Source organism: Amphiura filiformis, chromosome 20 (assembly GCF_039555335.1).
Source record: "Amphiura filiformis chromosome 20, Afil_fr2py, whole genome shotgun sequence".
Classification (NCBI taxonomy): domain Eukaryota; kingdom Metazoa; phylum Echinodermata; class Ophiuroidea; order Amphilepidida; family Amphiuridae; genus Amphiura; species Amphiura filiformis.
In genome coordinates, this window is record NC_092647.1 from 61133496 (window position 1) to 61148305 (window position 14810).

Sequence of the window (14810 nt, forward strand, 5' to 3'; positions counted from 1 at the left end):
GTTTTGTCAAAATCAGAGATTTGAAAAAGACGGTATATTATTACGATCGAAATATTAGTTGAACGCGTACACGATGCGCATAACACAGTACTCGTACATAGCGATTGATAAAAGGTAACATTTTATACAAAAACAAAATACAATTAATTTCTTATGGGAAAGTTATAATATGGCTTTAAGGACCACTTCATATATTTTAGACACTTGCACGCTGATGTATAACCGTGACATAATACAGAATAACAAGTATTTACCATTCGTTATTTTTTAAAATTATTATTCCTATCTTAATAACATTGAAAATATTACATAAACCAATAAATATATCAAACAAACAGTAAATCTTGTAAATTGTGTAAAGGAGATGTTGCATACTCTATTTTGAAACTACTTTTGACCTAGAAAACAACATATGAAAAGTTTCATAATGTGCAAAAAGCGAGAGAGACGTTTATAAAACAGGGATATGTTCTATTTAGATCAAATAAAATAACATGTGAAGTTTTTTTCTTTCAAATATACAATACAACCTAATTCTGCCCGATACACAAATATTGCACAGAGATATGTTGATAACAGCTAAAAGAAACCCTGCAATCTTAGAGGCAAAAGTCGTCGGTGTCTGATTTCACACATCTACGACACCTTGTTTTCAACTCAATACAATATCTGAGCAGGAAGTTGTAACCAAATATAATGGACATTAAAATAATGCTTGCAGCTATATTTTCAATCGTTTTATTTCTTTTGATTTTTTTCTAAAATTTCAATTTTGTAATTAAATGGATGATTGAATTTTATTTGTAACAGTGAATTTTGATATCTTATATCAATTTTTTTATATTTTTTTCCGATTGATGTAACAAGAAAATTTTTTAATTATCTTGCCTACAAGTTATTTAAATTACTTGTATCCTAGTCCATATTGTATTTACAGCTTGACCAATGATTTTCTTATTGTATTATAATGCTTTACAGCGTCCGATTAGATTTATTTTCTAATAAACAAAACCTGACACATGCTAAAGGTTCTTGAACAGTGCAAAACAATTTATCACTTTGAAATTGACTGCTCAAAAGAGCTCAATTCGATTTTTGTTCAAATATTTCTGTGAAATAAAAAAAAGTATGTAAAACTTTAATGTTATGTTCACGATCACATATTGACATTATTGGAATTATTTTCATATAATCCATATTTGCACAAATAAGATTACCCAGCCCCTATTTGTTATTGTAATTCTAAATGCATTTGTTTAGTAACGTTGAAGAATTCGCTTCCGGCAGTTCTTTCTTTTGCTCAAATGTGTAAATAAGCCGCCAAGTGCGGACGGCTTCAAAAGAATTATTGTTAGTCGTTATTGGTGAGTGTCTGATACATTTTTACAAACAAAATGATGGTAAAATCTATGTTTATTGAGTAACCAAGTGTAACAAATGTGTAAATTTGTTTCCCGAGTCAAAAAAAATAGTGATTAAGTTTGCTAAACGAAACTCTTGAATGCGCACGTCAAAATTATCATGTGTTCGTATATTATTGGGTAGAAAAATTCTCAGAAAAGAGAATATATATTTTATAGCACTTTGCAATGAAGTACACTGCTGATATCTTTAATATTAGGCACCAGAAACAAATCGTTGGATCGAACGTCTATGCTGCTTCGATGCTTGCTATTAATGAACTAACAGTTAATTAATCAGAATTAATGCTAAATTTACATTTTTCAATATCAATATACTGAGGCAAATATTTAAATGCTATCACAATTAATAATGATGAATTAATTGATTTCATAAATAAGGATCGACCAAGCATCGATGGTCGATCGAAAGATCGAACTAATTTGTTTCTATTGCCTTATGTGCATGGGATGTGATTTGGCGTTTGAAAGTTAATTGAATACACAAGACAGTAATACATTTTCCTACACACAAATATATTCTAAAAGCAAATCATCGATCACATGTAATGCAAGGACGAAAATAACACACAATTTTGTCGTTCTTTAAATTTATTATTTTCTTTAAATGTCTAAAGCAAGGATATGCATTGATTTTTTATCTGCTTTTTTCATAACATGGAAAAACAGTGGCATGCTCGACGGGAATTAATTAATAAACATACTTTTTCACCAGGTTCACCCTCGCAAATAAAAAAAGGAGACATGTAGAAAAAGTGATCCCGCCTGGGAATCGAACCCAGGACCTCAGGTTTGCTTTTTTCATCCTCATTTATTATTATCAACAAACAAGAAATGTCTTTAAAAAAGACAATGCCTCCAAGATACCAGTGGGCACCTTTTGTATTAGTTAAGGAGACACTTATAATGCTAGCTTTAAGGTAACGCTATTGGATATAGATTTTTGTCTGATTGAAATATGTGAGTCCATTCTCTCCTGATTACACGACTGAAAATTTTATTTTAATCGGATATTCGGTTACCAAAATATATGGCCTGTCAAAATGGCGCGAAACCAAGAAGTTGGCAACAAATCTCTTTTATTTTTGTTATGCAATGATGTCAGGTAGGCCTTATTTTCTAATTATATATGCAAGAATTGTACAAAGTAGAATGTTCAGATCGGCTGCAAAATAAGATATAAAACCCATGAATGCCTTTTTCCATGCAAATTTCCATTTGCATAATTAATTAGGGCCCTAATCAACTTTTCTAATAAGTGGCCCAAATTAATTATGCAAATTGAAATTTGCCAAAACGCAACCGTAATTCTGTAGTAGGTCTACAGTGTGTGTTCTACCCATGTATCATGCCTCAGTAGGCCTACTATAGCTCTTTTAATTGTATCTGAAATCTTTACTTTGCATTATTCATACATGTAATTAGAAAATCATCTGGCAACTGGACTTGTCAAAAATATAGAAAATAAAAAGAAAGTTGTTGCCAATTTTTTGTTTTGGGTTCGCACCATTTTGACAGGCCATATCTCAAGAACCGAATGTAATCTACAGGGCATAAGCTTTAACATATTATTTAAATAGAAAGAAAATCTAAATTTGTGCATTAGCCAATAGGGCCACGGTCACCTAAAGCCTCTTGCAATCTTGCAGATAATTCTGATGTATGAAATAAGACCTTCAAACCAAACTTTCAGATATGAAGAGTTCCAGATGCAGGCAGCCGTTTCTGTTTTTTAAATGCATATATGCCTAAGTTGTATCAAGAGTCATTTCTCGTGGATTTCTTGACTGAAAATTACGATTGTAACGTTTCAGAGTAACAAATTTTCGTATCAGATTTTTTTTATGCTTGTTTATTATATTTTGTATTCAGGACTAAAATAATATTAATATTATCATATTTAGGGGGGTCTTTTTATAGGCCATTACTCTTTTGTATGTGTAATTGAATAAAAAATCAAAAACATTATTGTTTTGTTTTGTTTCCTTCATTTGTGCTTTGTCTTGCATCGAAAATTACGATTGTAACGTTTCAGAGTAACACATTTTCGTATCAGATTTTTTTATGCTTGTTTATTATATTTTGTATTCAGGACTAAAATAATATTAATATTATTATATTTAGGGGGGTCTTTTTATAGGCCATTACTCTTTTGTATGTGTAATTGAATAAAAAATCAAAAACATTGTTTTGTTTTGTTTACTTCATTTGTGCTTTGTCTTGCATCGAAAGGGCCAATATCAACACCTTGTTTGTAAGAAGTATTGTGTGGGGAAAGATGATTCTTGCATTTTATTTTTTTATTTTTATCTTAACAAACAAAAAGCAAATTTCTCAGTCAAAGTCTTGAACCGGTCATGGGTATGCATGCAAAAATATTGCAACAGTACTCAGTAGAACATAAAACACAACCACGCATGGGAATTGGGGAAGCAAATACTTTAAAACGAATTATTCCGAATTATATCAACGCAATAAAATTGCAATACTTTAGTACATGTATTTGAACAGCAATGCCCGGGCACCAATGAAGCCGGCCATAGGCGCGGCTAGGCGTATCATACCATACATTGCAGTTCAAATGCATCGGGTCATGATTGTGGCCTAGTCGAGCCTAGCATGCATGCCAGTCGGTCTGCTGACTCGCCGCGGCACAAAAATACCTCCAATTTTGCACAAAACAATCCATGATGTCAAATTATCACATCCAAAGTGTCGCCATGAACGTCAGCTTCAACTTCTCCAGCCAAAGTTTTTGCATTAATAATCAGGTTTCATGTAATCATGAAATTAAACCTTGTTTGATGTGTATTCCCATTGCCACAGCATAACGGTTTTCCAACTTGTCTTCAACGATAAAGCTGCTGATCACACCGAAGGCATTGAGGTGGTGTGGCTGCTGATGAGCGCTGAGGCTACAACCTATAATTAAAGACCGAATTAAAAAGTTAGTTTGCGTCTGACGTCATGACAAAGGCGCGCCGTGATTGGTTGCTGACCTGCGCAGTATGGCATTTTTGGTCTGGTTTACAGGACGGCATACGCAAGCTAGTCTTTTTTAATTCGGTCTTCAATTATACAACATATGAGTTTGAAAATATTCTAATGCATAAGTCATTAACTTGATAGACCCACGCCATTGGCGCCACGTGCTATGTGTTTCTAGAATCCCTATAGAATAAGATTCATTTTAATGCTAATTTATTGCACATGCTGAGGAAGCGTGATTACCTTTTTGAACATTCGGAAATGGCGATAGGCGAATTTATGTATGGCGCAGAGAGGTGGAGGATATATATTGGGCTCTCAATATTGGGCGGAAATTAGAGTACTTGTCAGAATATAAATTTGTATAATCGGCCTACATGCCGCGCAATGTGCGGCATTTTAGGTGTCAATTTCAAAGCAAACTACCTCCTGCGGAGGCAGAAAAAAAGATCGATATCATTTACACACGCCTCACGAATATGCAATACGAATATTTCCGTGGAGCTAAAAAAATGCCGAAAAGGCGCCTTAATGATGTCATGCCAGGGTCTCGCAAAATCACCAATATAAATTACATAAAACGTCCTTACGATGTCATGTTTTCAGAAGACCCGTCCTCGAAACGTAAGTCATCTTTGTGTCGATGTATTGTTATGCGCATCCTCACCCAAGAAATTGCTCACTAAACGTAGTAGTGTGGATTTTGTATTAGGTTTATCTGGATTGTCAATAACAATGACTATGATAACTCATACTATCAAATCCATTTTTGGTGACATAACTTGTTACAGTTTCATGCTGCTACGCAACACTTCATCAGACTGGACACCTTAATTCTTCTTCTTTTCTGAAGTTGCTGCTGTTGGGGGCGCTAAAAGCTGGTCGTAAATTTTTGGTAAGAATTAGTTCCCCACATCTCTGACCAAGGCACAAAGGACATATTATAGTGGCAATTTTGATCAGGCGATGAGGACAAAATACCATGAACAGAGATGAAGGGAACAAGTTCGTACCATATATTTTCGACCAGCTTCTAGCCAAAATAACGGCAACAAGTTCAGGAAAGAAGAATAAGCAAGCTGAAAATGTAACCAGGTATGTCACCAAAATGGATTTGATAGTATGAATTCCAATCAAAAAGTAGTTCGTCAAACACCCTTCAAACAGGGGGCTTTTTTCTAGTATTCCGAGGGGACAGTTTAAAGTAGCGTAAAAAGCGCTTTTATGTTAAGTTCAGTCCACTGGAACGTTGGTCCCTTATGCACCTAGGTCCTCCTTTATGACATATTAATCGTACTACTTGTTATGAGCATGTTTGCATTTTATGTATTCCTCGTGTAACATCATTCCATATAATTCTATTGATATACGCCCATGCACGTGGCTAGGTGACTCCCATGCTAATCTTAGAAGCATGGAAAGAGACAAACATATTGCTAGTCCCTAGTCACGACACTGCTGCGTATTATTACTATTCGTAAAACATCAACGACTGCTGCAGGTTTTTGTTAGCGATTGTTTACCACCGGCTGTTTTTCGACATACATTTTTGGATTGACTTTATGAGGACTTGATCGAAATTTGTACTCTATGGAATAGTGTAAAATCGCCAACAGGTAAGTAGCAACAAACAATTATATGTTGTCTTTATAAATGTGCTAACTCAATAAAATATTTGTCAAGTAAGTATAGCGAAGATAATAAATGTCCGGACCTATTTGAGAAAAAGTGTTAAAAGTTTTCGTTAAATTCCCAATACTAAGAATGTAACTTACTGAAAAGAAAAAATAATAAGGCATATGCGGTAATGTACGGTAAATCAATAAAATTATGGCTGTATAATGTATTTATCTTCGATATTTGAATTTTTCTTGGTATTTGAAAAATGTTTCAAGCGCTTTAATTTGAAGTAATCTTTGCAACCCCAAATATGACAAATCTCAAGCAGAGTAAAACATTTTAGTATGCATATTTATGCAAGTTTTAAGTTTGGTGCTAAAAACCCCACTATTAAAATAACGGGAGAGAATAGAATACTGTCAATTAACATGGTCTGTTTTTTGTATTGAATTACTCATTCATATTATGTTGTTACATTCCAAATGAAACGAGATATTACGCCGATTTGTATTGTAAATAAATACTTATTAAAAACCTATTTCTTAACCGAATGGGCATAATATCAAACAGCATGGAAATATGGTTGAGCTTTTGACGGCCAATTGGGAGTTGGAATATACGCATTACTGGCCGATAGCAATTCCTTTCGTACTGCCGTCTGACCGTCACTTAATTGTCGTCATATGATTTACCTTTTGGTTTTGTTCATACTACTTCACTCACGACACTGCTGATATTTATTGGATTTTGAAGAGGTTATAATATGATATTACTTAAAGGAGTTTAGTTCGATATTATTGTACATGGACTTTCCTCGTGGAAACTTCCCACTATATTCTTTGAGCAAGTAACATATCCGAGCTAAAGTATGTCTCTTGGAATAGGATATCTTGTGCCAACAAAGGATCAGAAGTAAAATTAAAATGTCAAAAAACAAAAATCGTTGAATTTAGTTGGTGTTATAAAGTTTTAACAAAATCAGATTGAATGATGACAGTATGCCCTAATCGTAAGTGGATACATACTCAGGGGATTCCTAGCAGCTATGGAATCTAAATTTTCGTACAAATTGTACATCTTGAAGTTTCAATATTTGAATATTATTTTCTGGAAACAACCTTCTCAAGTTCTGAGACATACTTCTTTCTTGGCTTAACAAGTAGATCAATATACCGATGGAAAGTAAAAGCCAGGCACGACAAGAATACCATGTTTAAATTAATGCGTGTTGCATTTAATTTAGAACATACAACCATTTAGCATTTTAGACCAAATTTTAGTGCATTGGCATGTGCTGGATCATAATATGCAAACATTTATTATGATTTATGTGAAGTTTATTAAATTATTGTTGAAACTTACGTAGTGGTGGGCTATTGGTTACGGAAGGTGCCAATCAGCCGGGTAAAACATTTACCTTAGACCGTGTCATAACAAGGTTAAAAGCAGTCCAACAGCGTTAGTAAGTCATTGACTTTTTCAAAATTTTTATTCGACGTTCTTATTTTATATAGACATGTGATATGACACGATCTGAAAACCTACAAACTCAAAACAATTTACACGGCCACGGTGTAAAATTACATGGCCAAAGGTGTCTAATCAGCTCTGACCGCGGTCTTTTCAATTTGAGTGCATTATGCATGATTAATACTAATTTCAAATACCGGTATACATCATAAACAATAAATTCAATTGATAATTTGTCTTTGATTTTGATTTTTTAACTAATGCGTAACTAAAATATACGTTTCCAAGCGTTCATATCAATGTTATTATTTTTACTCAAGTATGATCTGTCATTATATTATATGCTAATATATAAACTTTTGGGGGGAAGTTATAATAACGCGGTTGCTTGGTCGTTATGTTCAAGATTACACAAGTCGTGGTTCCGTGTGAGAGTGTGTCTTCAACATGTCTTGGTATGAAAAATGGAAAACATGAATAATACAAACAGATAATGGATTAATTTGTATTATATGGATCAATTTGTTAAGTCAATCGAATAAATAAATAATAGTTATTGGCAATATTAATAAACATGTGCGTGTGGCGCAGTTGTGTTATTACTCGTATCGGGTACACGCCGACATGTAGAAACTCAACCCAGAAAGTATCGAAACGATTATAGATGGTCAGATATATCGGGAACTGAAATATATAGCAAAAACTTATTTAATGTATATAAAGTGCAGCTCTCTCCTGCGCATTTTGATACCTCTTTTGTTGCTCTACGATATCATTTGGTCGAATTATGGGCGCTTGAGTGGCTTCAAGTCGGATTTTGAAAGATGCAAATAGATCATATTCAAGCCAAATGCGTCCCCCCCACACACACACACACAATCAAAAGAAAGGACACCGATGTGCCGTTTACTTAACCATGAACTTTACTTTATTTTACTCCTTCGACTTCCAACTTCAATACTTGCTACCCTTTACTTATCTCTGACTTCTCTCATGATCTGCTGACATCCCAATACTTGGTGTGCCCTCCATCACTGTCTATCACTGTCTGAAAAGCAATGATAATTTATTGGTCACAGTGCAACGCATTTGGCTCTGAATAGGAGGTAAGTGCAACTTTCAAAATCGGACTTGAAGCCACTCAAGTGCCCATAACTCGACCAAATGATATATCTGACCATCTATAATTGTTTCGATACTTTCTGGGTTGAGTTTATTTCGTTTCTCCAAGTCCAATTCGACAACTGACATTATGCAGAAATCGTATATTTTCATGATACTAAAGCTCAATTTGTCAACAATGGTGGTTGGAAGTTTATGGTGTTGATTCTTGAAATTATTGCAGCGTAGTGTAATTAGAATGTTTAATTTAATTTTAAATCTTTCTTTAACATGTTTTTCACGCTTTTTGAGGTCAAACTTTTGATTTGATGTATCTGTCTCAGAGTAGCAACTCTACCAACATAATTTTACCATAACCAATATTTTAAGTAGGGCAGATGTTGCTTACAACCGGACTCCTTCTATCGCTGCTATAGTACATTTGCTGAAGAAAGAGTGGCACTTCTACTGAATGTGTTTGTGATTAATATTCAGATTCACGACGGGAAAAAAAAACATTAATGTTTGTTGCGTTGCGTAGCAATTAATATTACAAGGACGGAAATGTGCAAGAAGGTGTACTATATAATGCAGCCTCGAGATACTGCAATTTCACATTGATCATTGCGTTGCTATTCATACAGAGTGCGATAATTAAAAAATATTTAAACTTCTACAACTCAAAATTTCACCAAACAAATCAAATCAACACGTCGCAGCTTTTATCAACACAACGCAAGTGTCTGTTAGCCGAACGGACAGCACTGCAGATCTTTTGGAAAACAAAAGCTTTCAAGCTTAAAACAATGACTTGGAACTGCTTTTCGTTTTCTTCGACCAGCAAATAAAACTGTATTTCTAGATAACAATATAGAGATTGCGATGTTCTGTACGTCCTACCTGTGTTCATACGTGCGTTTATGACGTACGTATGTATGTATCACATGAGGTTGTACATATTCGACCAACGATTTTGAACTACGATATGGTGTTCGGCCCTCTTGTGACCCCGAATGCTTATGACCAATTGCAACAGTTGGTCACAGCATGCCGCCTATGCAGGTTTCCTAGCGGTCTCTATACTATATTAACACGTATAAATCAGCCTGATTTTGATTTAAAAATAGGACTAACATGCCGTTTTTGTATGTATTTCTGCAGATTAAATACCACGCATTATCATGACTTTATTTTGAAAATGATACTTTTTCGCGGTGAAATTTAGTCACGATGCATGAACCGCATGACCACCGTATAAAGCGGTCAATTTTAACGTTCGCCTTGCGTATACTCTGTGCGTGTTATCGAATATGCCAGTCGCAAGCTATGTATGCATGGTACGTGCACACCTTTTCAAGCTATGAAGTAGCTAATAATCCTCCGTGAACAGAGTGAAAAACGGGTACATTTCTTAAAAAGAGTATATCTCCAAAAGTTGTGAGGCAATTGAAATATTTGTTTCTGTTTATTAAAGCTAACAATTAAAGGCTTCTTTACATTGGGAAATATATTTGTTCAACTTTTCGAAAATAGGAGAAAAATAGGGCGCAATGAGGGTTCTCTTTTTGGGGGACACCCTGTATAATTAGGAAATATCGAAATATACAATGTTGCTAAGCAATTCATTGCGCAGTTACCAGAACGGGCAACGATTTTTCATGCAAGTATGCAATCAATTCTGATTGAATCACAGTCAGAGACACGCTATAGCAGCAAATGATTGAATTTTTGAATTTTAATCGACCTATCTGTGAAAGTACACAATAGCAAAATGGCACGCTGATAATCTAATGCATTGGAACCGAAGTACCCGTGGCCACCATGTAAGTTGCATAACTAAACGATCTAATTTTATGGTTTACATCTAGTTTTTAAATCAACGGATATTTCAATTCCTATTGTTAATGGATATCAGAACCAGTTAATTTCCTTCACGAATGCTTGACGCAGATCATATTTCTGTACTTAATAGATTGTTAATATCCTACCACACCATATAGTGTTTTGAGACAGTAGTGTTAGCACCTTGTAGTATTGAATCATACTGCCAGTAACGTTTAAGTGGGGATAAAGTAATTATCCCTTAAGTGATAGTTTTAGTTTCCAAATTCGTCAATTCATTCATTACAATCGAAGACATTTTTATAAGACGTGCAATCCATTGGCTATTGGTCCATCAATTTTTAATGATTTTCTGCATGGGCTTATTGACAACCGTGCCCAGAATAGGAATATTATATAGGAATTACTATAATTTGCATTATGACATATATGGCTTATGACTACTGTCATGGTTCCTGATATTACCAATGTATAAGATTTCGCATTATTCTTCAGATTCCAATACAAGGTACGAAAATGAAAACGCGATACAAGTATAAAAAATGTTTCAAGATAAAGACTTAAATCAAAATATGTTTTGAAGACATGTTGTCAGTCTAGACCTGTCTTAGGTGTAAGTGGATTTAGTTCAGGAATGTAATGCTGCTTTTATTAAGTGGTTTGGTGTGAAGTTTGTGCAGAACAAGACTCTAAATGCGGGAATTTTGAACCTGGTCACGATCCTGTATTATATGCACATCACGTTTCCATTGTATTGTTGTGTTTTTGAAAGAAAACACGCAATTTTGTAAAGCTCTACCAATTACACTACAGCTGGTTTACGTTCCAGTAAACACTTGGCTGTCACGTTTCTTCAATACCACATTACCAATACGTGTGGTTTTCTTTAATTAAAAAAACATCATTACAATAACATTTATATGATATTTTGTCTCTGCTTCTCTCTGCATACTAGTAATACTGTGTAACAAGTACCCGCCGTTCTGATCTTTTGTACCATACTATTGGGCTATTCCAGAAAATAAATGCACACCCCTATAGATTTATAGGAGTGACTTTTCAATCAAAGAAATGTCTGGATTTCTAGGTTTGCTTACTGAAAACGACTGGAATTCCAGTTGCCAATGTTTATACTGGAAAAACTTAAAAATCCAATCAAATGAAACAAAAATTTCAATGATTTATCCTTCACCTTTAAGCAATTCATAAACATTTTTGATTTTATTACACTTATAATAAAATAAACGAGGTCCTTTTTAATTTGATATGAATATTGTATTTAGTGCGCAATTGCAAATGAGTTGTTATATAAATTCCCTGAGCTATTGTTGTAGGTGTGTGTGGAGGGGGGTGTGTAGGTAGGGCTGTGGGGGTGCGTGTTTGTGTGTAAAAGGCTCTGTTATTTTTTATTCAATTGTCGCCAAATTCATACAGGAGATCAAGAAATGTACGAGGAGTGTTATAAACTATATTTGGTTGAAACAGTAAAAAACAATCAGGCTCAAAAAGCGGTGTAATCAGAAATGGTACAATTCATTAAAGATGATATCATCTCAAAATGTGAGGAGATATTTAGCTCCAACTAGGTCAACGGGATCAAACTTGGCCACCTTTACTATGCATTATGTTACAGTGGATTATAAGGTCAATCATCAAGTACATAAATAAAATATTTCCCTTCCTGAATGCACCTTGATTTATCATAACCATTTGAATGATTAAATAAATCAATCAATTAATTAATTCATTCATTCATTCATTCATTCATTCATTCATTCATTCATTCATTCATTCATTCATTCATTCATTCATTCATTCAATCAATCATTCATTCATTCATTCATTCATTCGTTCATTTATTCATTCTTTCATTCGATCATTCGTTCAGTCGTTCAGTCAGTCATTCATTCATTCATCCATTGATTCATTAGTTAATTAAGTAATCAAATCCGAGGTCAAAGCTCATCAAACAGAGGTCATATGGGTCAAATATCATATGGGGTCAATGTGGCCAGTACGGTCTTTTTACCTTTATATATCAATATCCTTCAATGTGCTAACTTTAACTGCAAAAAAGGAAGCGTCATATCCAAGATTTAAAGTATTTCAGCGACATGTTCTTTGTTTCTTCAACTTGTACACACAAAATTGCCTATTGTTAACCCCCAATTTTTATAGCAAAGGCCTATCGTCTACCGACGGCCTAAGATGAACCGACGGCACTGGTACTGCCCATATCAGCAACCAATTCCAAGCCTTTGCCGTCAGACGAATAGTGTTTTTTAATTCGGTCTTCAATTATATCATGCTGCTGGTCGATTGGGCTTACTAAACTTGATAAAATAATAATAATAAAATACCAAATGTGCACTGGCAAGAATATATGCTGTCATTCACATTCACTTTATTTGAATTAAAAGCACTTCTTTGATAAAAAGCAGCATTTTTTGTTGGAGTTAAGCAATTTTTGTTTTGACATTTTATATAATGTTCAATATGTATCTTCATCATTTAAGCCATATGAAGTGATCAAATTGTTTATCTGGTCACGTCACTTCAATTTGTTTTACTATTAACTTTGTCTTCTCTGTAGATATATGTACGAACTTTTCCCATTTCATTGACACCAAATCCTTATTTCATATTTATTGCACCTAAAACAAATAAAATAAAAACAATTCTTACAACCTAGATAATACCTTAGATTATGATAACGACAGAAATAAAAGGGCTTTTATTTGCAGAAGCTGAGATATTAGGGTGGAGGCAGACCTTTTTGAATAACCCTCGATTGACCGATTGATCAATCCGGTTCTCATACAATCAACTGCATTTTATTATACACTTTATTCAATTGAAAATCAAATAATTGATGAAAATAACACAATTTTTCCATATTGTTTACCCTGGCATTACCACGGGGATTACTCAATATATTGTATTTTCATCATGTTTATTGACTTGTTTTTATGACCATAACGTTATCTTTAGAGGGGGTAGTAGTGTATAGGACCCCGTTTACGATTTTTTATGAGTTTATTTTACCACTTATGTTTCGCGGACCCGTCTGCATACCCTCGAAACTTAAGAAATCTTTGTGCCATGTGGAAGTCCTTTAAAGTAATGGAACTGCATATTAAAGCACACCTCGCCCCATTTTTTGCTTACCAACGTAGTACCTTGGACGTTCGCCATACGCCCTTCAAATAGGGACTTTATATTTTCTAGTATTGCGAGGGAGGAAGTAGCGTGAAAGAAGCGCGTGTTGTGTTATTTTTTGTCCTCTGTTGCCATTAAAAAGTGTATCCTCTAAACAGTTTGGTCCTCTTTTATAACATTATTGTTTCTACTTGTTATGAACACGGATGTATTTTTTGTTCTCATTTTATGTATATATTCCTCGCGTATAACATCAATCCATAGTAATTCTATCGATATACGCCCATGCACGTGGCTAGGCGACTCCCATACTAATCTTAGAAGCAGGCTAAGAGACAAACATATTGCTATTCCCAAGTCACGACACTGCTGCGTATTATGAGATAGGCATTCGTAAAACATCCAAGACTGCTGCTGTTTACCACCGGCTGTTTGTGGACATACACATTTTTTGGATTGTGAGGAATTGATAGAAGTTGGTACTCTGTGGGATGGTTTAAAATCGCTATCAGGTTAGTAGCAATACAAATTATAATTATGTTGGTTTTGGAAATGTACGAACTCACTAAAATATTTTGTTTATCAAGTCAGTAATATAATCCGTTATGTAATGTAAGTGGAGTAGACAAAAATATTAAATTCCCTGACTTATCTTAAGTAATGTTAAAAGTTTTCGTTGATTCTGAATATCCAGAATGCAAGAGAATAATAATAAGACATATGCGGGAACGTACGGTAAATCAATAACAGTATGAATTATATAATTCTTATAATCTTTTATATTTTAACTTTTTTTTGTTGCTGAGAAAATTTCCATTTTTTAAAATAACCATAATAGGTGTAGATCCCGGGGGATGAGGGGATAAACCTCCCAAATATTTTCCAAGGGGATGGTCCATACACTCATCCCCATCCCCCAATGTTGACGCATGTATGTGTATTTCTGACCAAATTAACCTCATATTTGGCCATTTTAGTCTCAAAAGTGCAAATTGCGGCGCGCTTTGCGCAAATTTATTCCACTTTTGCATCACATTTTATCCGTATGACTTCAATATATCCCCAAAAGGTGCTTTTTTTACTATGTTTAAAGATTTATTTCCCAGCCCCATCCCACCCATGTCAAAAAGAAATCTGCTGAAAATAATCGAAAAAATAGGAATACTGCCAATAAATATAGGTTGTGCTTTTTGATATTAAATTACTCTA

At 34.3% G+C, this 14810-nt stretch overlaps 1 protein-coding gene across 2 annotated transcripts in view; it reads left to right on the top strand.

The window, feature by feature from the left end:
- LOC140143077 (bombesin receptor subtype-3-like) overlaps positions 1-14810 on the top strand; it is a 105745-nt gene that overhangs the window by 53004 nt on the left and 37931 nt on the right. The window contains exon 1 of one of the 2 annotated variants that reach the window (XM_072165126.1): positions 5867-6025. The exons of the other annotated variant lie outside the window; for it this stretch is intronic. The gene's annotated coding sequence lies outside the window, so the exon portion shown is untranslated. Of the gene's footprint in view, positions 1-5866; positions 6026-14810 lie in introns of those variants that run through there. 2 annotated transcript variants of the gene reach the window in all.